Genomic DNA, 27726 nt, shown 5'->3' with positions numbered 1-27726 from the left:
TTTTACACCAAAGTTATACAAACTTTCAGGTTTGGCCTTTCCAGCAGTTGCATTTCATTTTATTTTTCTTTTTTTACTCTTAAATTTTATATCTGTTTGAAATTTAGTATCGCAGGTGTTATAATGATGTAAGCTTTAGTTTTCCCAGTTGGCTACACAGTTAGCCAAACACCATTTATCAAATAATTCACCCATTTCTATTGATTTGAGTTGCTACCTCTAACATATTTTCATTTATATAATTGTCTTCTCCCTTAACTGAAGTTTTAATTTTGTTTCATCAATTATAAGTGGAGTCTTAAATAGCTATTTTCCAAATTCTGGGTGGCTCCATTGGGCTAAATATGATTTGGGTAGTCTAACAACGGCTTGTTTACTCTATGTTAATATTTGAATGTGTCATTTACCTAAGGCCTACATTGATATAAAGGTCCCTGGGTGGTCAATAAGTTTTGTGCTCGGCTAGTAACCTAAAGGTTGGTGGTTCAAATTCACACAATGGCACTGCAGAAGGAAGGCCTAGCAATCTGTGTCCGTGAACATTACAGCCAAGAAAACCCCGTGGAGCAGTTCTACTCTGTAACACACGTGGTCACCGTGATGGGTTTATTGCTGTTATTGTCATTAATGTATTAGAACACAAAGTGGTTGCAATAGTGTGGGAAGGCAGACCATTGTGGCATGCTGGTGGGAATGTACATTAGGCAAGATACATCAGAATTACCATCACACATCACGGGGACTACTTCAGCAATTCCATGTATAGAAAGTACTCACACCCATTTGAAATGTCAGATATGGAATATCACTTACTGCAGCATTATTTGTATGGGCAAGATATATATTATGATATACCCATACCATGGAATTCTTGGCTGCCAAGCAAAGAAGGAAGAAGCTGTTTCTGTATTGACTTGGAAATCACTACAACATCCACAAAGTGAAAAAACCAAGATGCAGTGGAATGTATTTGCTATTTCCTTATTTGTATAAAAAGTGGAGGAAATAATATCTCTGAGAGAATACCCAAGAAATTATGCTTGCCTTTGCAAGGAGGAACTCGGTGACCTGGAAGGTTGTGGGAGAGTGAGGGATGAGACTTTTACATTATCTCGGCGGCAACCAGTTTGGTTTTTGGTCCATCAAGCAGGGACACCGGAAACCCAAGTTTCACATCTTTTGCTGTCTCTTTATGCATAAAGACAGCCAAAGAAAAAAATGTATTAAAGAGCACGCTTTCTACCCGCTCTCACCTCACCCAGGCTGTTTGGGCGGGTCCCCTGGGTGTCCCCTTTCCTGCCTCGCTCCCCTCATCTCATCCCCTCAGAGGTTTCAGTCACCATGTGTCCTAGGGGCGCCGAGCCCTGCTGCAGCGCACTGACTCCCACAGCTCTTCTACAGTCCCGCGAGGAATATTCTGGGACACAGAGCCGCATTCAGACTCACAGCCAGCCGGCAAGGCCCTCTGAGCGTCCCAGCTGGGATTCCACCGAGGGACGGGGAGGTGAGCACGGGGAGTCACCGCAGGGTGCAAGGGCCAGGTTAGAGAGGAGAAGACTTTACTATTTTTGCGAGTATATAACCTACTGTGCTTGAAACCAGGCCTTGGGTGAGTAGAGGGCACAGCCGTGGTTCGCTGGAGCCCTAACGCTATTCACCTCAGGTGGGTGCCCGAATCAGGGACCCTGTGTGACCAGCCGGCCCTTCACCTCCCCCTTCCCCCAAGAAGCTCTACATCTCTGGTTGTGTGATTAGAATCTTTGCAGCCCTAGACACTGGCATTGTGGGATTTTAAGAGAGAGAGGATTTTAAGGGAGGTTCTGCGGCTGAGGTCGACCCTCCTAGCTTTCTTTTCTCCTTTCCCTTTCCTCCCCTCCAAATGACTACTTGCTGTGAGTGCAAGTATTGAGTACTTGGCGATCTAAGTCTCTTAATGGAGTTCTTTTGTTAGAGACCCTCACTTAGGGCATTCAAACGAAGAGTCTAAATTACAAAAGATGAGGCACAGTAGCAACAAAGTTTGTTTTCAGAAACCTTCATCTCATTTGGAAGGATTGGGCTGCCTCGACTTTTATTGACCCCTTGTGGTCAGTGTAGAACTGTTCCAGAGTGTTTTCTAGGCTTTCACCTTTCAGGAGCAGATTACCAAGCCTGTCTTCTGAGGCACCTCTAGGTGGGTTCAAACCGCCAACCTTTTGGCAACTTATTGAGCACTTTTTCCTTTTTCAGCTCTTCTTGCTCTATTCAGTTTCTTTTTGAGCAAAGCAGGAAGAAAGGAATGAAGACGCCTATAGTAAATGTCAGGGATGGGTTTCCCCAAGAGAAAGCAGAATGTCAATAAGATTCTAAGAGAGATAAAAAAAAAAAAAAAAAAATTTTTTTTTTTTTTTAATAAGGAGGGTAAAATGAGGAGCACGCCTGCACAGGGACTTGAACCCACGACCCTCAGATTAAAAGTCTGATGCTCTCGCAACTGAGCTACCCAGGCCTATTGTCCAAAGTTTTCATGACTACCTAATGTGGGTTTTAGGTAGGCCAATTGGTTTTATGTTTCATGTCCTAGTCTCCAAATAGCTTCCTTGGAATTTTCCTGCTTGCCAAGAGACTGTTTCAAACAGATGTTATAATCGCTAGGAGAATTTTCCTTCCTTTTATCTTGTCTTTTGTCTCTTTAGATTTTCAGAAACAGAGTTGGTCGCCTAGACAAAGCGCTGTTGCCTTTCGGATAGCATTGCTGCACTCAGATGGCTTAATTTTTACCAAGTGTCCTTTGTTTCTTGTTTACCCACCTGCGTCTATTTTTCTCGAAGCAACACTCCTACTACTCTTCTTTGTATGCCTCTGCATTGTCTTGTATGTACACCTTTCTTGCAGCCTTGGGAGGCAGAGGCCAAAGGAGTTGAAGGACAGACAAACTGAAGGCTGGTGAGAATGTTCCATGACGGTGAGCAAGTAAAGTTGCATGGGTTTAAGCTTCTGCATCTCTATGCTTGCCTTTCTTCATGATGCACCTTCTCCACCATCTGTAAGCCACTTCTACTTCGTTTCATTTTATTTCTTCTCCTCCTTCTCTTAGGTCTCCTTTTTTCTCTTCCTCCTTCAGGTCTTTGTGTCATAGATACTGTTTACTATTCACATCCAATGGAAAATGAGAATTATCTTGATGAATTAGTGTACATTAAGATGTAACATTCAGAATATGACCTTCGGTAGCTTTTGAATTTTGTCTTAAACTTGGAGAAAAAAAACTGTACAGGGGCTCTGGGAACAAGTGGGGGAAGTTTTGGAGTGAAGGAAAGCTTAACGTCTCTGGGGAGGAAAGACAGGGAGAGGAGCAGGAAAAGATTATTTTTTATTTATTGCGAATAACTCAGCACTTCCAAGAAATCAAGACTACGTGAAAACTGAGAGAATTAGTGATTACTTAACTTTTTTTTTTTTTTTTTTAACTTTAGGAATTTGTGGATATCTCATCTCTCCTACCCTACCAACATACAAAGCAGAGTTGAGGGTGGATTACTCAAAATCACCTTGAATTGTTTTGTGGATAAATCCACAGGGAAAGTAGGGAATGACTTTTAGGCAAAATACTTTGTGGATAATTAGCATTTCAATGAGATAAGCATCCCTCCAAGCTATTTGGGCACCTTTCTCTGCATTTGAGGTAGCTTGGAAGTCACTAAACTGCACCTCCTACTTCAGGACCACCCTCTCAGGGAGGTTTGGGACCCACTACCTCATCCCACCTCGGTATCAGGTGATTCTTTGACTTATGGGTAAAGGATAAAGTTTTTAAAAGCTATGTTATGAATGGATTGAAATAAAATATTTTCCTGGCATTAAAACTAGATATTTCTACAAAGGGAGCTCTTGTTTGTGGTTGCAGACTTTTCTCCCTAGAGCAACGCTGTATTATCTTTGAGACCATAAGGTCCGAAGGTACCAACGTCTGGAAATCCCTCTCTTTATGCTGTCATCTGCACCTCTTTATAGAAGAGTTTGGCTTTTGGGTCATAATTCTCCACCCAAACACATCTTCATTATAAGTGACGTAGATGAAAGTGCTCTCGAGGAAATATGTCACTTCTGATCATCTCACAATCTCAGTTTATTAATTCTAGGTAATTGTTCTCAGACATTTCAGATGATATTTGATTCCTTTTATGAATGTTGTTAAAATTCCCTCCAACTGCAAAGTGAAAAATTTGAAAACAGAGACCTAATGTTCCCTTATCAACACTTTCACTTATATGCTTGTACCATATCCTCACAGTTTTGGCTGTGTGGTGTAATGGATAAGGTATCTGATTCCAGATGTAGAGGATTGAGGGTTCAAGTCCCTTCATGGCTGTTTTTTCTTATTGCCCAACAAGTAGAAGATTCTTGAATTGATTCCAGTGACTAATTCCTGTGGTGTTGGTGGAAGGAAGAATTAATATAGTTGAAGTTTCTTCTTTCACAAATCAATGATTAACGTTAAAGAGGCTTTGGAAATCTAAAATGGGCTGAACCTCAAAAAGACAAGGAAGCAAACCTGTGTACCCACCAATGATACTCTTAGTTGATTACTTTTTTGAAATAACTTTTTAAGATTTCAAATGGCTGTTAATTTCTTTTCTTAAAGATACTAACCAATCTTATTCTAATTGCACAGAACTATGAATCAGAAGTTGTCTCTATGTTCCTTTCTCTTTACTTTGTGTAGATGCCTTATTTTCTTCATCAATTCCAGGCCCTCCACAGTTACTCTTCTTCTTCTTCTTCTTTTTTTTTTTTCCTGGTCTCTTGCCATTTCAGACTCCATGAATCATAGCAGAAATTTGATTTAACTTGTGAAAACTAACCAGTGATGTGATGGTTATTGTCCTTCTGCCAAAGATTCTACATGGATGGTAGATCATGTAGCCTGTAAAATGCAGAACATAATATATAAATTTACCTTCAAAAAGTTTTTCCATACCCTCACTGTTGAGAATCCTTTCAAATCACATTGACTTCTGTTTTTCCCAGGATCTATGTGGATTATACATACAATTTAAAGGTTTTGGATTTCCAGACTAGAACACAGGGAACATACGTATGTTTCTTCAACTAAGTTCAACTTTAATATCTCATAAAATCTTATAATTTAAGAAAAGTTCCTCCTTTGAGATGTTCCAAGAGTGATATACAGAGTAGATTGGCCTTTCTCACAAATAACATATTAAATTCACTTTTCAGACTTTCAAGTACAACTTGATTCAACAAGAACGCATCCCCGCATTCCTCCGTACCGCAAACTTAAAAGTGTATGTTTGGAGCCCAGGTTGCTCTAGAATAATATCAACCAATAACTTCACAGTTACGCAAAACTATCCTAATTTTGCTTCACAAGACTCAGAGCCAAATTAACCCCTGCTCTATCATTCTACCTGTACTCAAGTGACTGCAAATCTTTGTGTCTGACATCTGTCTAATTGTCACCTTCAAGGAGACATTTGCTTCTCTTTACTGCTCTCACATTCGATTGCTCTGAGGAGCTGCCATCTGGGTCAGCTGTGAGGCAAGTTCTGTTAGAAAAATGGGGACTTTACAGTTTATAAGGGGACTTCATATGGTTCCTGTGAAGATGGAGAATATTCTTATTGGTACAGAACTTGGCAGAGAAGAGGTACAAGTTATCTCACCTGGAGGCTGCTGCTCCTTAAGTCTTCTAAGGTAGTCCAAGAAGATAGTGTAATGAGTATGAAGTCCAGAATCCAAGATCACTCTAGGGGCAAAGCATATCCCTTGGTTTTAAATGAATACCTTTAAGGAGCTCCAAATCTTTGAATTACAATAAAGTTTCTTCGGGGTTCACTCTACCTCTGTGTGTAGAGACCCTCTCCTCTACAGCCACATGCTTTATACAAATGTCTAGATGAGAGATCTTTGTAACATTCTAGTCTCAGGAATCACTGTACATATAAAACATCCACCTGAATTTGCACCTTAAATTTGTAAGTATCTCAAATAAATGAAATCCCAGATCAAATTCTTTCTTTTACCCCTTTCCAATCCTATCCAATGCCCCCAAAGAAAAAGAAAACAACATAACAAGTGGTAAAGTCCATTCCTCCTTTCTCAAAGTGAAAGGACCTAGCATCTTCACAATCCTGAGGCTTGGGGATCTTCCTAAAAATTTGCAAACTTAAGTTCCATCATCAACCTTGACCTCTCAATAATGTGCCATCCTACTCATTCCTTAAGGCACTATTTTGATCATTTTTATTTGACAGTAGGACAGAGTATAAGTTTGCTGTTCTCACTGAATGAATAATTCTCAAATAATACTGCAAATCTGATTTTTCACATTTGAAATCTTCCTCTTCAGACTCCCATTGAGAAAAGAGAGTATGTGAGTAGCAAAATGCACTGTAAATATTCCCAGAGCTGCTCCAGGAGAAAGTTGGGCTTAGTACCCTTTTGTGTATGAGTTAGAAGTATGGGAAAACTGAAAGTATCTACTTCAGACGGGGGTGTGAATTTTAGATCCTCAGATTAAAGGCTTGGTGCATTGAGCTCTCCAGAAGTTTGATGAGTTCAGTAAGAGCCTATTCAAACCAAAAACACTTTGTCACTGCTTGACCGTTCTTTCTCATTCTTTTCCTTGAATATTAAGCCCAAACACGCTAAAACTAAGTTGCTGTACAATACAAGATATTCTGGCCTGAAACTGTCAGGGGATTCTGCTTCTATCCTGCTGTGCTGGCACATGGGATCTGGACTACGTGGCCCCCTTGTGGCTTTTTCCAAAGCGCTCCAATATCAGCAACTGCTATTCCAGAAAGAGGGAACCACACAAGCTCTTTCCAAAATGGTCAGCAATTGAAATAGCAGTGAGGTGCTCTCAGTCACGAAATTTTGGGCAAAATTAGTCCTATCCATTTGGGAGACATAGGCTTTGAAAGCACTTATTTTAGCCTCGCTCTTTCCAAGGGACTACATAAACCATAGTAAAGATGGGAGCTTGTCACTTTCCACCTCCATTGTGGTCCCTATCCTATCAGTTCTTAGAAGTCCTTCTCCCCGCCCTTTTCCTCTTCCCTCTGCCATCTACTCCTCTGCTCCTGTTTCTCTCCTCCGCTCAGGCGTCTTCCTTTCTCATGCCATAAACCCACCACTCTCTGTATTCACTCCAATCTGCAGGACCCCCCTCCTCGCATTCCAATTCCCAGAGAGGTGTCTTTTTGATGCAGTAGTAATTTAATCTATAGATTCCGGGCACCCCTCTCCTCCATCCAAGAAGATTTGAATTTTCTCCATCATATCAGGATTAACAGTTGCCCCACATAAGGAATTTGTGGACTTCCCCAGGCCTAAGGAAAGTTTATAAAGAGATCATTTGTTTTGAAGGTTGTGCCCATCCCATAAAGTGCTTCCCTTGTGCTTTCCTCACTAAGGAAATAATTAGGTCTAAAAGATACTTCTTAAAGAAAGGAGTGTCCACCTTTCTTCTCTCTCAAAATCAGAGTTACAGCATCCCTGAAGCAAAACCCTGTTTCTAAACCCAGGTGTTGGGCGAAGTCCTTTGCAAGAGCCATGACTGTACTTGTTGCCCTTCTATTCGGTCTAATTAATCTGTGGCTATGGAGCCGATCCAGCCCCATAAGGTTCCCAGTGAGCTACTGGTGGATTCAAACTGCTGACCTTTATGGTTAGCAACCATAACTCCTAACCACTTGCCACCAGGGCTTCCGTTCTAGTCAAATACTGTGAATTAATTAACCTGTAAATCTTCATTCCTTCGCAGCACTCATGGAACTCATCTTTGTATTCCATTGCAGTGTCTTTTGTGTCTTTCTGCAAACTTCCCAGGCATAGAAGAAGGACTTTTCAAGAAGAGAATCAGAAGACTTAACAGAATGTTCAATTCCATGACGCTTTCTCATGGTAGACTCAACTGCCTGACACTCAGGCAGTTGGCTGAAAGAGTCCTTGAAGAAGCCAATGACTACTAGAAGATCTTAGTCATTTGATCCGGAATGTGGTTTGTTTGTTTGTTTGTTTTTTCCTTCCTTCCTGCATAGCTACCAGGTAGGATCCAGTCCAGGAACATAAGAATTTAACATAATGGATTTTGACTTGTGAAAACTTACATTTTAAAATGCTTACAGACCATGCTGGAAGTCAGTATTATGGTGTAGTCTCACAGCTCTGCTTAACAAGGGGTGGAGCTCAGTGGTAGAGCAGTTCGAGGTGTGGGAGGATGGGTGTTCAACTCCCAACATCTTCATGTATGTTTTGTATCCTCACAGATGCATAGCTGAATGTTGGCAATTTTTCTCATACTTTCCCCGTTTTTCTCTTTATGAATACCTTTCCTTGTATTTTTTCTACTCAGAGAAAGGAGAAATCACTTGATAGTTACTCACTTGAACCATGGTCCTTGACACTCCTTGGGCCTCCCAACCTGACTACTTAAGCACAATAAAGTCAGGAGGAACTGGAGTAAGAGAAGGTGCTCACTCAGGATCTCCTGACCCTGAAGCAACAACATTCCACCACTTTCACAGGCAGCCTCTTCTTCTTTACTACAATTTCTCATTATTATTAAGTAGGGAAGAAAAAGACAGATGGAAAGAGGGAGGGGGAAGTAACTGTTAGACAAATTCCTTTCAAGTGTTTTTCTTCTTTTTCCTCATCTGTGCCTGAGTCAATGGACAGATTGCAGGAGAAAAGATTCCTTCTGATTTTATTTTTCCCATTCCTCCTACACTTTCACACTCACCCACATAATCTTGGTTAGCAAAATGTCGGCCCAATCACCAATCATGGAGATCAGTGATCTGAACAGCAGACATCTGTGATCAGCAGAAAAACCCACTGCCGTCGAGTCAATTCTGACTCATAATGACCCAGTTCTTTGTTAATGGTGAAGAAGTGTTCGGATGCTATCCAGAGAGAAGGCATTTCTCAGGAAACCTAAGTCTTCCAGCAACCACAGTTGAGAAAACTATTTCCAGAGTTGGAAAGAGCTGCTGAGCTCTCTTAAAGCCAGAAAAGTCTTGGACAAAAAGAGCCCCATCTTCCCATGTGAAAAACACCCTTAATCATTTTCCTTAGGAGGAAGTGAACTTTCTGATTTCCCACATTGTATAGAGTGCAGAGGAGAGATAGGCAACCTGGACAGGCTCAAACTACCTCCGGGGCCATCCACATTCCGTGCATCCTAAAGACCTAGTTCCAAACCTTCCTTCACTTTTTTTCCTAGTTCTTCCACACCTACAACTACCTTCCTCCTTCTAACTTCCCCTTCATTTTCTTCATCACATAATGTGTCACCTTCACTTTCCCTTTCCAAGTCCCCTTTTATCCTGTCTCCAGCGCTTCCTCCTAGCAAAAATTTCCCAGCAGCTCGGTTCACTCCAATTTCCTCGGCACCACTTCTTAGGCTAGCAGTTCTCAAACACGGCTGAATAATGGAAACATCTGTGGAGACTTTTCAAAGATGTAGATCCATTCATCTCCCTATCCAGTGATTCTCAGTCCATTCAGGATCTATAGAGGTGGAGTCAGGAATACATATATTGACAAAGTTCTCAGGTGATTCCCCAAGTTTAGGAACCACAACTTCATGCCTCTAAGCACCCAGGTCAGCTACTTCCCAGTGCCAACGAGGTCTCAGTCAGTTATTTGAGGGAGGTTAGGATAGCGGAGATGACTACTGTTGGGGAGGAACCTAAGAGTTGATATATAAAATACTCCAGTATTCAGGAAGATAAAAAATCTCATGGGGGAAAAAAATATCAGAATGAAAACTAAAAGCAAGAGAAGACACAATGATTAAGGATTACCTCCTAAAACTCATATGTGGGTTGACTGTCACCACAAATTTTGGCAAGAGGCTGAAGCTTCTATTCTTTTAGCCTCTGTGATGGCTGAGGTTTGAATGCCTGTCCAGGAACAGGAGTGGGCTGTTACAGAAGATTAATATGCTTGCAGTTCTTGCTCAGCCTCCAACATTTGTCCCACATGCTTCTGTGTGGCTCTCAGAACCCTAGCTGCAGCTTCACAAGACAAAGTGACTGCTCAATTTCCCAACTGGTGTTTTGGGCTCCAGGGTTTGCTTGAACAGTGACTGTCCATGACACCATATACTTACAGTTTTTTGCTTAGGATCTGTTTTCTCTCTCCATCTGCATTTAAGTTTCCTAAGCCAATTTTTCAGGTTCTTCGCTTTTGTATTCTTTCCCAATAATTATTTGCTGTGGCTGTGATAGCCAGAAGTAGTGAAGGTGCTAGACCCTGGTGCGATGGTTGGAAAATTCCTAATGCCACGAAAACGGTGTGAAGAAGGAGCAACTAATTTGGAGTTGAGAGCCAAAGCCACTTGAATTAATGCCGACTTTGGAGGAGATCAACTGCTCGCCAAAGTATTGGTGACTTCAAACCACCAGTGGCTCTACCGGATACAGATGTGGCAGGTGGCTTCTGTAGATTTACAGCCTTGGAAACTCTTTGTGGTCACTATGAGTCAGAATTGACTGGACAGCAGTGAGTTTTTTGGGTTTTTATGTATGCCCCTGGCTGAGACTTCGATGTTCTAGGGTTTAACTGGTCGCTATCCGTGGAAGGAGTCCTGACGGGACAAGTGGGGAGAAGCATAGCTGCCAAGCCAAAGGTCAGCAGTTCCAGACCATCAGCCACTCTCCAGAAATACTATGGGGCAGTTGGATTTGGGCTTTTCCTTGGGAAAGGAGTCCCTATGTGGACTTAAATAGTTAACACTTGCTTGTTGCTAACTGAAACATTGGAAGTTCCTGTCACCTTGAGGCACCTGGTGATCTACTTCCAACAAATTAGCCATGGAAAACCCTGGAGAGGACAGTTCTACTCTGACACACATGGGGTTGCCGTGAGTCAGAATCGACTTGATAACAACTAGTTTTCCCTGAGAAAACACCTCCAAATATGGATTCCCGTTACTTTATTGAGACATCTTATCATGTGCAATGCACAATGGATTAGCAGTCCATCTCCTTAACCAGTCAGCCACCTTGTCAGGAATACAGGGAAAGAGAATCAAAGAGAAGGAAAGCTTATACACTCAGTTTTGCCCTGAGGTAATTTAGACATCAGCATATCAGGAGGTAGCCCAGAGCAAAACCAGTCATATCTTTTTGTGGGAGATATGCTTTGAAAGAATTTACTTTAGCCTCTCTCTTCCGGAGGGCCTGCCGACAGCATAGTAAAGATGGGAACTTGGTCACTTTCTACCTGCACGCTTGTCCATATCCTATCTTTTCTTACAGACCCTTCTCCAAACCCTATCCCTTTTCTCTCTGCCATCTACTTCTCTGCTGCTGCTTCTCTCCTCCGCTCAGCATCATCCTTTCTCCAGCCATGACCCTTCCCCCCCGCTCACACTCTTTCCTATTGATTCCATTCCTCACACTCACTCCTCCTTGCATTCTTTTCCAGACAGGTGTCTTTCTAATATGGTAATAACTTAATCTATGAAGTTAATAATTTATCTATTTAACTAAGCGGTGGTGTGTCTGAGCGGTCTAAGGCGCTGGATTAAGGTTTCTGTCTCTACGAGGACATGGGTTCGGATCCCACTGCTGACAGCTGCATTGGTAAACCCTGGCGGCGTAGTTTAAGAGCTATGGCTGCTAACTGAAAGGTTGGCAATTTGAATCCACGAGTCACTCTTGGAAACTCTATAGGGCACTTCTACCCTGTCCTATAGGGTCGCTATGAGTCGGAATCGACTCAATGGCGAAGGGTTTGTTTTTTTTTTTTGTTTAATCTATGCATTCCGGGCACATGTCCTCTCCATCCAATATTTGGATTTTATCCATCATATCTGGATTAACAGTAGCACCACATCGGGAATTTGCGACTTCTCCAGGCACAGGGATACTTTATAAAGAGCGTATTTGTTTTGAAGTTTGTGCCTAGCCCATGAAGGGCTTCTCTTGTTCTTTCCTCATTAAGGAAATAATTTTCTCTAAAAAGAGATGTTTTGAAGACAGGAGTGCCCATCTTTCACCTCTCTTTTGACTTCTGAATTCCGTCTCTTCAAAACCAGAGCTACGTCATCACGGAGGCAAAACTACATTGTCAAACCCAGGTGCGGGACACAGGCGTTTGCAAGAGCGTGACTGTACTTGTCTTTCTTCGTTTCAGTCTAATTAATCCGTTGCTGTCGAGCCGATCCCGACCTCATAAGGTTTCCAAGGAGTGACCTGTCAGCCTTTCGGTTAGCAGCCATACTTATTGACGAAGGCATCACCAGGGCTCCTGTTTCGGTCAAGTACTGTGAATTAGTTAACCTCTAGTCTTCTTTCCCCACCTGGATCTTCATTCCTTTGCAGCACTCATGGAACTCATCTTTCTATTCCCCTGTACTATCTTTTGTGCCTTTCTGTAAGCTTCATAGGCAGAGAAGAACGACTTTTCAAGAAGACAATCAAAAGAATTAACAGAACGTTCAATCCCGAGACTCTCCCTCGTGGTGGACTGAACTGACAGACTTTTAGGCAGTTGGCTAAAAGCAGTCCTTGAAGAAGCCAAAGGCTGTTGGAAGATCGCAGACTCATTTGGTTGGAATGCTTTTTTTTTTTTTTTTTTTCCATTTTCCTTGCATAGCTGTGAGGCCTGATGCAATTCAGGAACACAAGAATTGAACATAATGGATTTTGACTTGCAAAAACTGACCTTTTAATATGCCTACAGACCATGCTGGAAGTCAGTATTATGAATTGTTCTCATAATTTTCTTGTAACAGGGGGTATAGCTCAGTGGTAGAGCACGTGCTTAGCATGCACGAGGCCCTGGGTTCAATTCCCAGTACCTCCAAGTGTTATCTCCCTTTCTCACTGACTGGCACTTGAATATGGTCACATTTGTTCCAGACTTCTCCCATTTTTCTCTTCCTGAATATCTTTTCTTGTGTTTTTCCTACTCACAGAAAGGATAAATTGCTTGATAGTTACTCTCTTGGACCATAGTCCTGAACACTCTTTGGGCCTCCCAACCTAACTGCTTAAGAACAATGATGTAAGGAGGAACTGGAATAAAAGAAGGTGCTCACTCAGGACCTGCTGATGGTGAAGCAACAACATCCCACTGTGTCACAGACCACCTGTTCTCCTTTACTACTATTTGTCATTATTATTAAGAAGTTGGGAAGAAAAAGACAGATGGAAAGTCGGGGGAAGTGACTGTTGGACAAATTCCTTTTGAGTCTTCTTTTTTCCCTCACCTGTGCCTGTGTCAATGAACAGATGGCAGTTTCAGGAGGAAGGTTTCCATCTGATTTTCTTTTTCCCATTCCTCCTACACTCACACCTACCCACATAATCTTGGTCAGCAAACAAACAACAATCCGTTGCATCAAGTGGATTTCAACTCATAGTGACCCTACAGGACAGAGTAGAACTGCCCCATAGGGTTTCCAAGGAGTGCCTGGTGGATTTGAACTGCCAGCCTTTTGGTTAGCAGCTGTAGCTCTTAACCACTATGCCACCAGGTCTTCCTGGTCAGCAAAGTGTCAGTCCAGTCACCAGTCATGGAGATCTGTGATCCCAACCACAGAAATCTGTGATCCCAACTCTTTATTAACCATGAAGTGTTTGGATGCTATCCAGAGGAAAGGGATGTCTCTGGAAACCTTAAGTCTTCCAGCATCCACAGTTGAAAAATTATTTCCAGAGGTGGAAAGAGCTTCTAAGCTCTCTTAAAACCACAATTCTTGAGCCATAAGAGCCACATGTTCCTATTGGAAAAACACCCATAGTCCATTTTCCTTAGGAGGAAGGGAAGTTTCTGACTTCCTGCCTTGTAGAGAGAACAGAGGGGACATAGGCAACCCTGGTAGTCTCAAAGTACCTCTTTGGCCATCCATACTTTGTGCATTCTAAAGACCTAGTTCCAAACCTTCTTTCACCTTCTCTTCTAGTTCTTCCACACCCACACCCACACCCACTTCCTTCCTCTTATCTTCCCCTTCATATTCTTCATCACATAATGTGTCACCTTCACCTTCCCTCTCCCCGTCCCTTTTATCCTGTCTCCAGTGCTTTCTCCGAGTGAAAGAAAAATTTTTAGTGGCTCAGTTCACTCCAATTCCTTCAGCACGACTTCCTAGGTTAGCAGTTCTGAAACACAGCTGAAAAATGGAAATATCTGTGGAGACTTTTCAATGATACTGATCCCATCCTTTCCCTATCCAGTGATTCTCAGTCCGTTCGGAATCTACAATGGTCGAATCAGGAATACATATATTCACGAAGTTCTCAGGCAGTTTCCCAGGTTTGGGAACCACTGCATCCTGATATAAAACGTTTACTTCTCTTTTAACTTTGTACTGGACTTTGTTACTCACCGTGTTATCTTGTAATTTCTTCCTGCCTCTAAGCTCCTATGTCAACTACTTCCCAGTGCCAACTGAGCCTCAGCCTGTTATTCAAGGGAGGTTAGGCTAAGGGAGATGACTAGTGCTGGAGAGGAACCAAAGAGTTGGCATATAATGTATTCCAATATTCAGGAAGATACAAACCTCTCACCCAAAGGGATAAAAAAACAACCCGCTGCGGTCTAGTTGATTCTGACTCATAGCAACCCTATAGGATAGAATAGAACTGCCCCATAGAGTTTCCAAGGAGCGTCCGGCGGATTTGAACTGCCGACCTCTTGATTAGCAGCTGTAGCACTTAACCACTATGCCACCCGGGTTTCCAAACCTCTCACAGCTGAGAAAAATATCAGAATGAAAACTAAAAGCAAACGAAGACACAATGATTAAGTATTACCTCCTAAAACTCATATGTGCATTGACTGACACCTATTCTTTTAGCCTCTGTAATGGCTGAGGTTTGAACACCTGTCCAGGAGCACGAGTGAGCTGTTACAAAAAAAGATTAATATGCTTGCTGTTCTTGCTCAGCCCCCAACATGCCTCCCTCATGCTTGTTTGTGTTTCTCAGAACCAGAGCTGCAGCTTCAAGAGACAAAGCCACTGCTTGATTTCCTGACCATGGTTTTGGACTCCAGTGTTTGCAAGAACAGTCACAGTCCGTGACACCATGTACTCACTGTTTTTCACTTAGGATCAGTTTCCTCTTTCTATGTGGATCTAAATTTCTCTAGCCAAGTTTTCAAGTTCTGCTCTTCTGTATCTTTGGCCCAGAATTCTCTGATAGTCAGAAGTAGTGGAGGTGCAGGACCCTGGTGTGATGCCTGGCAAATCCATAATACCATGAAGACCGTGCAGGGTCACTATGAGTTGAAATGAACTCAACTGCAATGGGTTTGGTTTGGTGGTTTTTTGTGGTGCAGTGGTTAAGATAATCAACTACTCATTAAAGGTTGGTGGTTCCCCATGGGAGAAAGAGGTGAAAGTCGGCTTCCACAGATTTACAGCCTTGGAACCCCTATGGGGTCAGGATGAATCGGAATCGACTCAATGGTGGTGGGCTTGGGGGGGGGGGTTTACGCATGCCTGTGTTTGAGATTTTCATCTCCCAGGGTTTAACCACTCCCTGTCCCTGGAAGGAGCCCTGGTAGCACAAGTGGTGAAAAGCTTACTTGCTGAGCAAAAGGTAGGCAGTTCCAGTCCATCAGCCGCTATCTAGAAATACTATGGGGCAGTTGGAGTTCTGTGGTTGCCGGAGAAAGAAGTCCCAAGGTGAAGTTAAATAGTTAACAACTTGCCTGCTGCTAACTGGAAGACTGGAGGTTCCAGTCACCCAGAGGCGCCTGGAGATTTACTTCCAAAAAAATCACTAAAACTCTGTAGATGACAGCTCTACGCTGACACATATGGGGTCATCCTGAGTCAAAATTGACTTGATGTCAACTGGTTTTCCCTGGGAAAACATACTCAAGTTTCTCTGAGCAATATCGGACTCCAAGCCATGTATAGTGAGGTTATGAAAAGCAAGGGGAAAGCGATGTTTGTCTGGAGAATCCGTGCTTGGCCGAATGGAAGATGATATTCCAAGGATGTGTTTCACTGCTTGGGCGTCGCTGATACCTGTCAGCAGTCAAAAACAAACAAACAAACAAACCTGTTGCAGCCGAGTCAATTACTTTTTACCTTTTGGTTAGCAGCCAAGCTCTTAACCACTGTGCCCCCTACGGGTCCAAATCTTACTCCCACGACAAGTGGGGAAAAGAAGAAACAACGAGGGTGGGATTCGAACTCACGCACTCAATGCACAATGGATTAGCAGTCCATCGCCTTAACCACTCGGCCACCTCGTCAGGAATAAAGGGAAAGAGAATCAAAGAGAAGGAATCTTAGGCACTCAGTTTTGCCCCGAAATAATTTAGACATCTGCATATCTGGAAGTAGCCCAGTGGAGAGCCTCTCTAGGGGGGCTTCGTGGATTAGTTGATTAAAAAAAAAAAAAACTGTCTGCAGGGCCCTTTCAAGCACCTCCCCCTCCCATCTGTCTTTCTCTTTAATAATAGTACAAAATGGGAGCTTAATGAGCACGATTTTGTTTTGGGTGATTGAAGAGATTTTGTTAGCATTTGGTTCTTCTTTTCTTCCCTTTTTTGTCATACTCCTTCTACTGTCACAGTCATCTTAAGGGATATAGAAGCTCATAGCATAGAAATGAAAGAGCATTCAAGGAAATCCACTGAATTGTGTTTTTTCTGTCTATGTGTGCAGAAATTGAATGGAAAATACTAGGAGAAGTGAATTTGTATTCCCTCAAGACTGGTTTTCAATAGTGTTGAAGCAGAGAAAAAGTGTAGAGGTACGGAGGATGGAAGCCAGGGCCACATACATGCAAAGCGTGTGCTCTACCTGAGATTCAGGCTCCTTGAGCGTTGGGGTAGTGTTGGTCAGTGTTAAGAGGCATCAGCAGCTGCTTTAGGCAGGAGGTGCTCAGGAACCAGTGGAGGATACTGATTCTTTACAGGGCTTGAAAGTCAAGGCAGAGGATTGGAAACGTGTTGGATGAATAGCCACAAGAGGTTTCCATGGTGGCTTTTTTACAACCTTGAGTTGTTAAAAGTCTCTGTCTTCTATAATGGGTGTCAAAGAATCAAGTCCCGATTTTCAGCTCTTGATTTCCTCAATAGTTGACTTAACCTGAGGCACAAAGCTAAAAAAATTAATATTTTGGCCATCTAAAAGCCTTCACTATATTTGCTATTTGCTCAATCAGAATATATTTGTCAGATTTGATGTAGGAAAGCAAGGGCAGAAGAACACCCGATAGTGATGTACTCTGCATTTCATTCTAAGGGTCTTTTCTACTCGAGATATCAGGTAACTCAAGGGCCCTACGAACAGTCCAGAAGAGAATTCGTAAGACTTGAACGAACCAGCAGCTTCAGGATTTAGAAAAGGTGAATTATAAGAGTAAGATAGAAGGTAAATAGACAGGATTTAAAGAACAAAAGTGAATGAAGCATTTATTCATTGAAAAAATTTAAGTCATTCTCAAACAGAAGTGGGTACAGAAAAGGGAGTTCTGAAAAATTGCAGGTGGAGGGGCATGAGGAAAGCCTGGAAAAGGGTGATGATAAACTAATATGAGATTCAAGATATCTTGGAACACACATGTAAGAATGTTTCAGAGTGAACTCGGGTAGTGCTCTGGTCTCCAGCCTTGGATTTATGAGTGATCAGTAAACACCTGCATGTAGAGGGTGAATAAAGACTGAAAAAATGTACTTTGAAATTTGGGGGTTAGAAATTCATTTGTGATACTTTTGGAAAACAAATAAGCTTGCCCCAAGACTGGTCTAGAACCCTGAGATTTATCATGGTGGAAGCTCAATTCTCTGAACTACATAATAATTAAAAAAAAAAAAAAAATTCACTTCATGGTACCAGATTTGTAGTGCCTGTTAGCCTTTTCTCATCATAGTTTGCACAAATATGGGCCTTTGTGAATACTTATAGAAATAACACTGAGCCTTTTTCAAAATTAGCAGAACATGATTTGTCTGTTAGACTTGTTCTTTCAGTGGGCTCATGGGATTTGTACAAAAAGAACAAGGAACAGTGTGTGGTAGGTTTCACTTAAGGAGAAAACTAGAGTGTCACACACAAAACTGATGGGAATGTGTATATGTTTGCCTGTGTGTCTGTGTATGTGTGTGTAAACACTGGATGGTGTCTTGGCTGTTTGATGCTGTAAAAGCAGTATGTGTAATGTCAAGCAACCCTCATTACAGTATCATTCAGAATAGTTTCACTGTCCTAAAAATGTCTGTGCTCCACTATTCATCCCTCCAAATCTCTCCAAATTACTGGCAGCCACTGATCTTTTTACTGTCTAAAATTTTGTCTTTTCTAGAATGTCATGTATTTGGAATAATACAATACATAGCTTTATCAGACTAACTTCTTTCACTTAGCAATATGCATTCAAGATTACTCTGCCACTTTTCATAGCTTGAAAGCTCACTTATTTTTGTTGCTGAATAATACTCCATTATATGGATGTGTGCCACAGCTTGCTTATTCATCTATTTAAGGACAACTTGATTGTTTCCAATTCTTGGCAGTTATTAGTAAAGCTGCTATAAACATTTGTGGGCAGGTTTTGGTGGGCATAAACTTTTATTTCACTAGGTAAATAACTAGATGCACAACGGTTGAATCATATATTTGCATATGCCTATGTGTCTGTATGGGCTGTACTTTGGCCCTGATGGACTTGTTCTAATTTTCTTCAACTTCATCTTGAACTTCCATAGGAGCAATTGATGGCCTGTTCCACAGTCGTCCCCTGGCCTTGTTCTGACTGATGACATTGAGCTTTACCATCATCTCTTCCGACAGATATAGTTGATTTGATTCGTGTGTATTGCATATGGTGAGGTGCACATGTATAGTTGCCGTTTATGTTGTTGAGAAAAGGTATTTGCACTGAAGGATTAACTGGTCTTTCAAAATTTTATCACGCAATCTCCGGGACCATTACTATTACTGTATTTTCCAACAACCAATCCTTCTTTGTTTCCAACTTTCACATTCCAATCACCAGTAATTATTAATGTGTCTTGACTGCACATTTGATCAATTTCAGACTTAAAAATTGGTAAAAATCCTCAGTTTCTTCACCTTTGACATTAGTGGTTTGTCCATAAATTTGAATGACAGTTGTATTAACTGGTCTACCTTGTAGGCATATGGATATTATCCTATCACTGACAGCATTGTACTTAAGGATAGACCGTGAAATGTTCTTTTGGGTGAAGAATGCAACCTCATTCTTCTTCAAATTGTCACTCCCAGCATAGTAGACTATATGATTGTCCATATCAAAATGCCCAATACTGTCCATTTCAGCTCACTAATGCCTAAGATATTGATCTTTATGCATTCCATTTCAATTTTGACATCTTCCAATTTTCCTAAATTCATGCCTCCTGTATTCCACGTTCCAATTATTAATGAATGTTCGCAGATGTTTCTTCTCATTTTGAGGTGTGCCACATCAGCAAACCAAGGTCCTAAAAGCTTAACTCCATTCACATCATTAAGGTTGACTGTACTTTGAGGACGCCGTTTATCCCCAGGCATATTTTTTGTGCGTTCCAACATGAGAGGCTCATCTTTCACCACTATATCAGACAATGTTCTGCTGCTAGTCATAAGGTTTTCACTGGCAAATTTTTTCAGAAGTAGACTGCCAAGTCCTTCTTTCTAGTCTGTCTCAGTCTGGAAGCTCAGGTGAAATCTGTCCCCCAAGGGTGACTCTGCTGGTATTTGAAATACCAGTGGCAAAGATTCCAGTGTCACAGCAACATACAATACTATGGTACGACAAACTGACAGACATATGATGGACCATCTCAAGTATAGATTTGACACATTGAACATGAATGGTCGAAGACTAGACAAGTTCTAGAATGACATCAAGGGCATCATACATGAAGAAAGCAAGGGGTCATTAAAAAAGAGAGGAAAGAAAGAAAAGACCAAAATGGATGTCAGAAGATACTCTGAAACTTGCCCTTGAACACAGAGTAGGTAAAGTGAAAGGAAGAAATAATGAAATAAAAGAGCTGAACAAAGGATTTCAAAGGGTGGCTCAAGAAGCCAAAGTAAAGTATTATAATGAAATGTGCAAAGACCTGGCATTAGAAAACCAAAATGAAAGAACACACTCAGCATTTCTCAAGCTGAAAGAATTGAAGAAAAATTCCAGGCTTAAGTTTCAATATTGAAGAATTCTGTAGGGAAACTAATAAATGGTGCAGGAAGCATCAAAGGAAGATGGAAAGAATATACAAGGTCACTGTACCAAAAAGAATTGGTCAACATTCAACCATTTCTGGAGGTAGCATATGATCAAGAACCTATGCTACTGAAGGAAGAGATCGAAGCTGTACTGCAGGCATTGGCAAAAAACAAGATTCCAGGAATTGACAGAATTCCAATTGAGATGTTTCAAACAGATGCAGTGCTGGAGGTGATCACTCATCTATGCCAAGAAATTTGGAAGGCAGCTACCAGGCCAACCAGCTGGTAGAGATCCAAATTTCTGCCCATTCCAAAGAAAAGTGATCCAGCGAAATGCAGAAATTATTGAACAATGTCATAATACAACATACAAGTAAAATTTTGCTGAAGGTCATTCAAAAGAAGTTGCGGCTGTACATCAACAGGGAATGGCCAAAAGTTCAAGCCTAATTCAGAAGAGGATGTGGAAGGGGGGATATCCTTGCTTATGTCAGATGGATCTTGGCTGAAAGTAGAGAATACGAGATGTTTACCTGTGTTTCACTGACTATGCAAGGGATTCAACTATGTGAATCATAACAAATTATGGATAACATTGTGAGGAATGGGAATTCAAGAACACTTAATTATGCTCATAAGGAACCTCTACATAGACCAAGAGGCATTCGTTTGAACAGAACAGGGGGATAATGCATGGTTCAAAGTAAAGAAATGTGTGTGTCAGTGTTGCATCCTTTCACCATGCTAATTCAAACCATATGCTAAGCAAATAATCCAAGGAACCAGACTACATGAAGAAGAAGGAGGTACCAGGATGGGAGGAAGACTCATTAACAACCTGTGGTATGCAGATCACACCACTCTCCTTGCTGAAAATGAAGAGGACATGAAGCACTTACTGATGAAGATCAAAGATCACAGCCTTCAGTATGGATTACACCTCAACATAAAGAAAACAAAAATTCTCACAATTGGATCAATAAGTAACATCATGATAAATGGAGAAAAGATTAAAGCTGTCAGGGATTTCATTTTACTTGGATCCACAACCAACACCCATGGAAGCAGCAGTCAAGAAATCAAACAATGCATTACACTGGGCAAATTTTCTGCAAAAGGCCTCTTTAAAGTTTTAAAAGGCAAAGATTTCACCTTGAGGACTAAGGTGCACCTGACCCAAGCCATGGTGTTTTCAATTGCCTCATATGCATGTGAAAGCTGGACAACGAATAAGGAAGACTGAAGAAGAATTGATACCTTTGAATTATGGTGTTGTTGAAGAATACTGAATATACATACCATGGACTGCCAGAAGAACAAACAAACTTGTCTTGGAAGAAGTACAGCCAGAATTCTCCTTAGAAGCAAGGATGGGGAGACCTCATCTCACATACTTTGGACCTGTTATCAGGATGGACCAGTCCCTGGAGAAGGACATCATGCTTGGTAAAATAGAGGGTCAGTGAAAAAGAGGAAGAACCTCAACAAGACGGATTGACACAGTGGCTACAACAATGGGTTCAAGCATAACAACGCTAGTGAGAATGGTACAGGACTGGGCAGTGTTTCATTTTGTTGTACATAGGGTCACTATGAGTCAGAACTGACTCCACAGCATCTGACAACAACATGTTTATGTTCGTCTACATTTAGCTTTGTAAGAAACTGCTAGGCTACCTTCCAAAGTAGCTGTACTATTTTGCATTTTCCCAGTAATGAATGAGAGTTCCTGTAGCTCCACATCCTTGCCAGCATGTGGTGTTGTCAGTATTAGGATTTTAGCCATTCAAATAGCTGTGTAGAAGCCCTGGTGGGGTAGTAGTTAGGAGCCTGGCTGTTAACCAAGGTGCTGGCAGTTCAAACCACCAGGTGCTCCTTGGAAACCCTATGGAGCCCTTCTCTGCCCTCTAGGATCACTATGAGTCGGAACTGACTCAACAGCAGCTAACAAGAACAGCAACAGTAGGTGTGTAATGGTATTGCATCATTGTTTTAATTTGTAATTCCCTAGTGGTATGTGGGAATCCCTGGGTGGTGCAAATGCTTAAATTTTTGGCTACTAACTGAATGATTAATTGGTGGTTTGGAGCCACACAGAGTTGCCTCAGAAGAAAGGCCTGGAGATCTACTTCCACTAAAAACCATGTGAAGCATATTCTACTCATGGGGGAATTAGTTTTTTTTTTTTTTTAAAGACACATATCACCCGTATATCTTCTTTGCTGCGGTATCTCTCCAGATATTTTACCCACTTTCTAATTGGGTTGCTTGTGTTTTTATTGTTGAGTTTTAGGAGTTCTTTGTATATCTTGGAAACCCTGGTGGTATAGTGGTTAAGTGCTACTGCTACTAATCAAAGGGCTGGCAGTTCAAATCCACCAGGTGCTCCTTGGAAACTCTATGGGGCAGTTCTACTCTTTCCTATGGGGTTGCTATGAGTCGGAATTGACTCGACGGCACTTGGTTTGGGCTTGGCTTGTATATCTCGGATCCACCACAATGACCAGGTACCATCAAACTGATTATGACTCATGGGGGTTTTTCAGGGCAACCCCATGTGTAGCAGAGTACGGCTTGGACTCAGATCCTTTCTCAGATATGTGTTTTGCCTCGTGTATTTGATGCTCTGTTGTTAGGTGCATACACATTCAGGATTGTTATATCTTCTTGGAGAATTGACCCTTTAATCATTATGTAACCCCTTCTTTAGTTTTGATAATTTTCCTTGCTCTGAAATCTGACTTACCTGACATTAATATAGCAGCTCCAGCTTTCTTTTGATTAGTGTTAGTATGGTATCTTTCTCTATCTTTTTACTTTTAATCTATCCACGTTTTTATGTTTAAAGTGGATTTCTTGTAAACAACATGTAGTTTTTAATCCAGTTGGATAGTCTGTCTTTTAAATGGTATTGTAATGGTTAATGTTATGTGTCAACTTGGCTAGGCCGTGATTCTCAGTAGCTTGGCATGTCCTCTTCTATAATTTAATTACCTTCCATTTTGTGATCTGATGTGAGCAACCAGTCAGTTGAAAGAGGAGTTTCCTTGCAGTGTGGCCTGTCTGCAGTACATGAAGGGATGTTCTGGCAAAATTCACTCTCTCTAGACCCTTTACTCTTCTCAGCACCTGACCTCCAGTCTTTGGACCTATGCCTGCAGAAGTCTCTAGGCTGCTGCTTGACTAGCAGATTTTGGATTCGACAGCCCCTGCAACCCTATGAGGTGTCAGAGATTTTCAACCTGCTACCAGACCCATAGATTTGTGACTTGCCAGTCCCCACTATTGCAGAAGCCATTTCCTTTAGGTGAATCTCTCTGTAGATATTTGACATGGATTGAAATATGTCCCCACAAAATGTGTGTATCAACTTGACTAGGCCATGATTCCCAGTATTGTGTGGTTGTCCTCCATTTTGTGATTGTAATTTTATGTTAAGACCATTAGGGTGGGATTGTAACACCACCGTTACTCAGGTCACCTCCCTGATCCAGTATAAAGGGAGTTTCCCTGGGATGAGATAAAAGGAAAAGAAGCAAGCAGAGAGTTGGGGACCTCATACCACCAAGAAAGCACCACAGAGAACCGAGTGCGTCGTTTGGACCTTGGGTTCCTGTGCCTGAGAAGCTCCTTGACCAGGGGGAGATTGAGGACAAAGACCTTCCTCCAGTGCTGACAGAGATAGAGAAAGCCTTCCCCTGGGGCCGATGCCTGAATTTGGACTTGTAACCTACTAGACTGTGAGAAAATAAATTTCTCTTTTGAAAAGCCATCCACTTGTATTATTTCTGTTATGGGAGCACTAAATGACTGAGACAATGTTTATATGTATGTTTTGCTGGTTTTCCTCCTCTAGAAAACCCAGACTAAGATACATATATTTAGATCACTTGCATTTAAAGTGATAGCAATACTGTTTAATTAATATCTACCATATTAGCAACTGCTTTCTATTTATTGCCCTTCTTATTTGCTTTTTTGTCTGTTTCTTTTGCCTTCTCTAGTTTAATTGGGCATTTTGTATGACTGGATTTTTTTCCCTTTCTTAGCTGCTCCTTGAAAATCCTATGGGACAGTTATACTCTGTCCTATTTGGAATCAACATGATGGCAAGGGGTTTGGTTTGGTTTTATTTATTGTTGTTCTAAACAAATTGTTACCTGTTGTCAGTTAAAAGTAGGAAAAATAATAGATGAAAATTGTCAATTACCACTTTGTAGAAGACCTCAAGAATGTGTAAATGAAGCAGAGGATGATAAAAATATGTATATATACAACCCGATTGGAGTTGAAAAAATCAGTTAAAATTGTAGTGAGAGATGATACAGATGTTAATGTCACTTTTCTCACATGGATCCCTGTTGGATGAATGTAGAGTAAAACTGTGAGAGGTGGACTTGATGGGACTGCCTTGTTTTTCTTGGTCTTGAAAGTTTTCTGCCTTTGACAGGGTACAGTGTCACCACTTTTCTATCAATCTTTTTAGTGGAAAATATTTGAGTTTTTCTTCTATGACAGGTTTCTGCCTTACACTGGTTCTGGTTTTTGCAGGTTTTACTGTACTATACTCAGTTCTGTTAGAATCCCAAAGCCTTGGGTTGCAATTGTCCTGTATTAAAGTGAATCATAGTGATTCTAGAAAACTACACATGACTGCCAAACCCAGGATTGAGCCAGGGATCTCTAGATCATTGGTCTATCCTCTCCCAACTAAGCTATTTCAGCTGCATGAAAGTACCTGTTTTAGCCATTCTTTCAAAATATTACTTAACTTTTATTTGCAAGGCCCTTGTGTTTTTGAATACCTAATCTTAATAATCCAATATAATCTACTCTCTAATCCAAAATTATATTGGCTCCTTTGCCACCCAAGTCTGAAAATAACATTCAGTTTTTTGAGACAGTGGATGAGTTCATAGAGGACGAGGAAGACAAAAAAGGGAGGAATAGGTAAAATGGAAAGAATCTTTTCTTTCTGCTTGTTCCCCTCTGGATATTCCAGGCTCTAAACACTGCTCAGAAAACGAAGTGAATTTCAAATGAAATGACCAAGCCTCTTCTTTCTCTCTTCTTTCACTCCTTTTTTTCCTGTCATGCTCCTCAGTGATGCTGGAAAAGGGAAGACAAGATTACTGAGTGCATTAACATGCGAGCAAGCTTTTTGCTTCTGATGGAGAAATCTTGAATAAGCCATTCTGTTTTCTCCATTTCCTTCTTTTTTCCTTGTCTTCCTTGTGCTGACACAGCTGCCTTGGGTGGCGAGGAGACACAGGCTGTAGAAAACGGGAAACAATTCAAGGCAATCCATCAGGTAATGTGTTTATCTCCCCATGAGTATGCAAAAAAGGTGTTTTAAAAAGGAGAAAAGTACAGAAGTGTTGGGAATTAGTTTCAAACCTTCTCAAGGTTAGGATACACTCTCATTGGGCCACGCCTCTCTCACTACAAAGACATCATGAAGATCCTCCTTAAAATATTGCCTATATTTATAAGACGTCTTCGCAGATTTGATAGTTGGCCAGAGAGAAAAATCCACTGTTTCAAATCTCACTAGTTCTTAAGCCTCTAAACAATGTTTTCTTAACTGCTATACCACGAAATACTTAAGGAGATCATAGACTAAATAACACTGTTTCTGCAGCTAGGACATTTCATTCCATCAGCCTGCTCTGAAGTCCCCTTCTTAATAAACTGCCTGGTGACATTTTTTCACAACGACAAGGGAAGACCTATGATGGAACTTTTGTATTTTCGACTTCTCTGCTCTTTCTCCACCTTTTCTTTTTTTCTCTTCTTACAAAGGTTTTCAAGCCCTCTTCTCTTGAAGAAGGAGCCTTGGTGGCACAGAGGCTAAGAGCTTGGGTGCTAACCAAAAGGTCTGCAACTCAAATCCAAATCCACCAATAGCTCCTTGGAACCCCTATGGGGCAGTTTTACCCTGTTCTATAGGGTCCCTATGAGTTTGGTTTCTTTCTGTTTAAGAAGAGGGGATTGCTGCAGTTGTTGTTAGGTGCCATCAAGTGGCTTCCTACTTATAGCGACCCTATGTACAAGAAAAAGAAATACTGCCCAGTCCTGTGACATCCTCACAATCGTTACTATGCAGCTACTGCATCGATCCACATCAGTGAGAGTCTTTCTCTTTTTTGCTGAATCTCCAACTTGCTTGCTAACAAAGAAGGGAACTTAAAGTACCTGGGATCCAGGTATTCTGTAGTCAGCAGAAATCAAACCTGTGCAGGACAGCCCAGTGGATTTCTAGTCCATCCCCTGAACCTCTAGGACACAACTACAGTTGACTTTCTTAAAGCCTTTTTTCCCACTAGGAACTGGACCTGTGCCCCTTGCAGCCACTTCCAAAGCTGGTCTGGTGGGCTGCAACCACTGGGCATTATTAATTATAAGTGAAGTGCAAATTAAAAACACATTGAAATAATACTCCCCTTCCCCAAAATGGATTAAGATAAAAGAAGTGAAAATATGAAGTGTTGCTGATGATATGGAACAACTGAAAATTTCATACATTGCTGATGACACTGTCAACTGGCACATCCATACTTGTACATTATTTAGAAATATTGTCTAGAACAGAACATATTTATAACCTATAACCCTGAAACTCCATAGCTGCATTTAGACCCAAGAAAAATGAATGCTTTTTGCCCTTGAAAGATATGTACAAAAATGTTCATAGCAGCATTAGTTTTATATGATGGCATAGTGGATAAGTGCTGTGACTGTTAACCAAGAGGTCGGCAGTTCTAATCTGCCAGGCACTCCTAGAAAACTCTATGGGGCAGTTCTACTCTGTCCTATATAGGGTCGCTATGAGTTAGAATCAACTCGATGGCAGTGGGTTTGGTTGTTTTTGTTTTTTTTGGTATGTACATCAACAGCAAAACAAATGAAAAAATTGTGATGTACAGTATCAGTACAGTGGAATATGACAGCAATAAAAAAGAACTACTGCTGCTATTAGACACGAGATGGATGTATCTAATAAAAATTATATTGAATGAATCTATACTCAAATGAACACTTGTATGATTCCATTTATAGTATTTCAAAACAGGAAAATGGTGGTAGAGGTCTGAAGATTGGAATTGATTGGGATAGATACAAGGAGCTTCTGAGAGCTGAACATTTCTTTACCTTGGTCTGGATGTTGGTTATATGAGATACACATGTAGTAACTCATCAAGCTGAATAATTAAGTTATATGCATTTTACTCTTTGTGAGCTAAGCCTCAATTTAAACAAAAAGAAGAAAGATTTCCTTGGATATCTTCTCACTTTCAGTACATCCTGTCTCTTCATTAATGCTGTTCATATTGTGGTCTGCAGATTGGTGCCTTCTAAGAACTGTGTTTCACCATCTGTGAGCATTAGACTCTTTCGTATCAACTAGACTGTGGCAGCATATTGAACGCCTTCTATTAAATAAAGTAGAAACAATTTCAGGAATTGGGTGAGTGGAATGGGGTGCTGGCCACTTAATGGTCAAGCAGTAGAACGTGTTGCCACTTATGATATTGTAAGAT

At 41.2% G+C, this 27726-nt stretch overlaps 3 non-coding genes across 3 annotated transcripts; 1 reads left to right on the top strand and 2 right to left on the bottom strand.

The window, feature by feature from the left end:
• Positions 1-2415: 2415 nt before the first annotated feature.
• On the bottom strand, positions 2416-2488 carry TRNAK-UUU (transfer RNA lysine (anticodon UUU)). Its single transcript has one exon. It is a non-coding gene; the product is annotated as a tRNA-Lys (tRNA).
• Positions 2489-12753: 10265 nt separating this feature from the next.
• On the top strand, positions 12754-12825 carry TRNAA-AGC (transfer RNA alanine (anticodon AGC)). The gene has a single exon. It is a non-coding gene; the product is annotated as a tRNA-Ala (tRNA).
• Positions 12826-16151: 3326 nt separating this feature from the next.
• Positions 16152-16233, bottom strand: TRNAS-GCU (transfer RNA serine (anticodon GCU)). The gene has a single exon. It is a non-coding gene; the product is annotated as a tRNA-Ser (tRNA).
• Positions 16234-27726: the final 11493 nt, after the last annotated feature.

This window comes from Elephas maximus, chromosome 1 (assembly GCF_024166365.1).
Source record: "Elephas maximus indicus isolate mEleMax1 chromosome 1, mEleMax1 primary haplotype, whole genome shotgun sequence".
Classification (NCBI taxonomy): domain Eukaryota; kingdom Metazoa; phylum Chordata; class Mammalia; order Proboscidea; family Elephantidae; genus Elephas; species Elephas maximus.
Note: the sequence above shows the minus strand (reverse complement) of the source record. Positions and strands in the feature narration are given on the sequence as shown.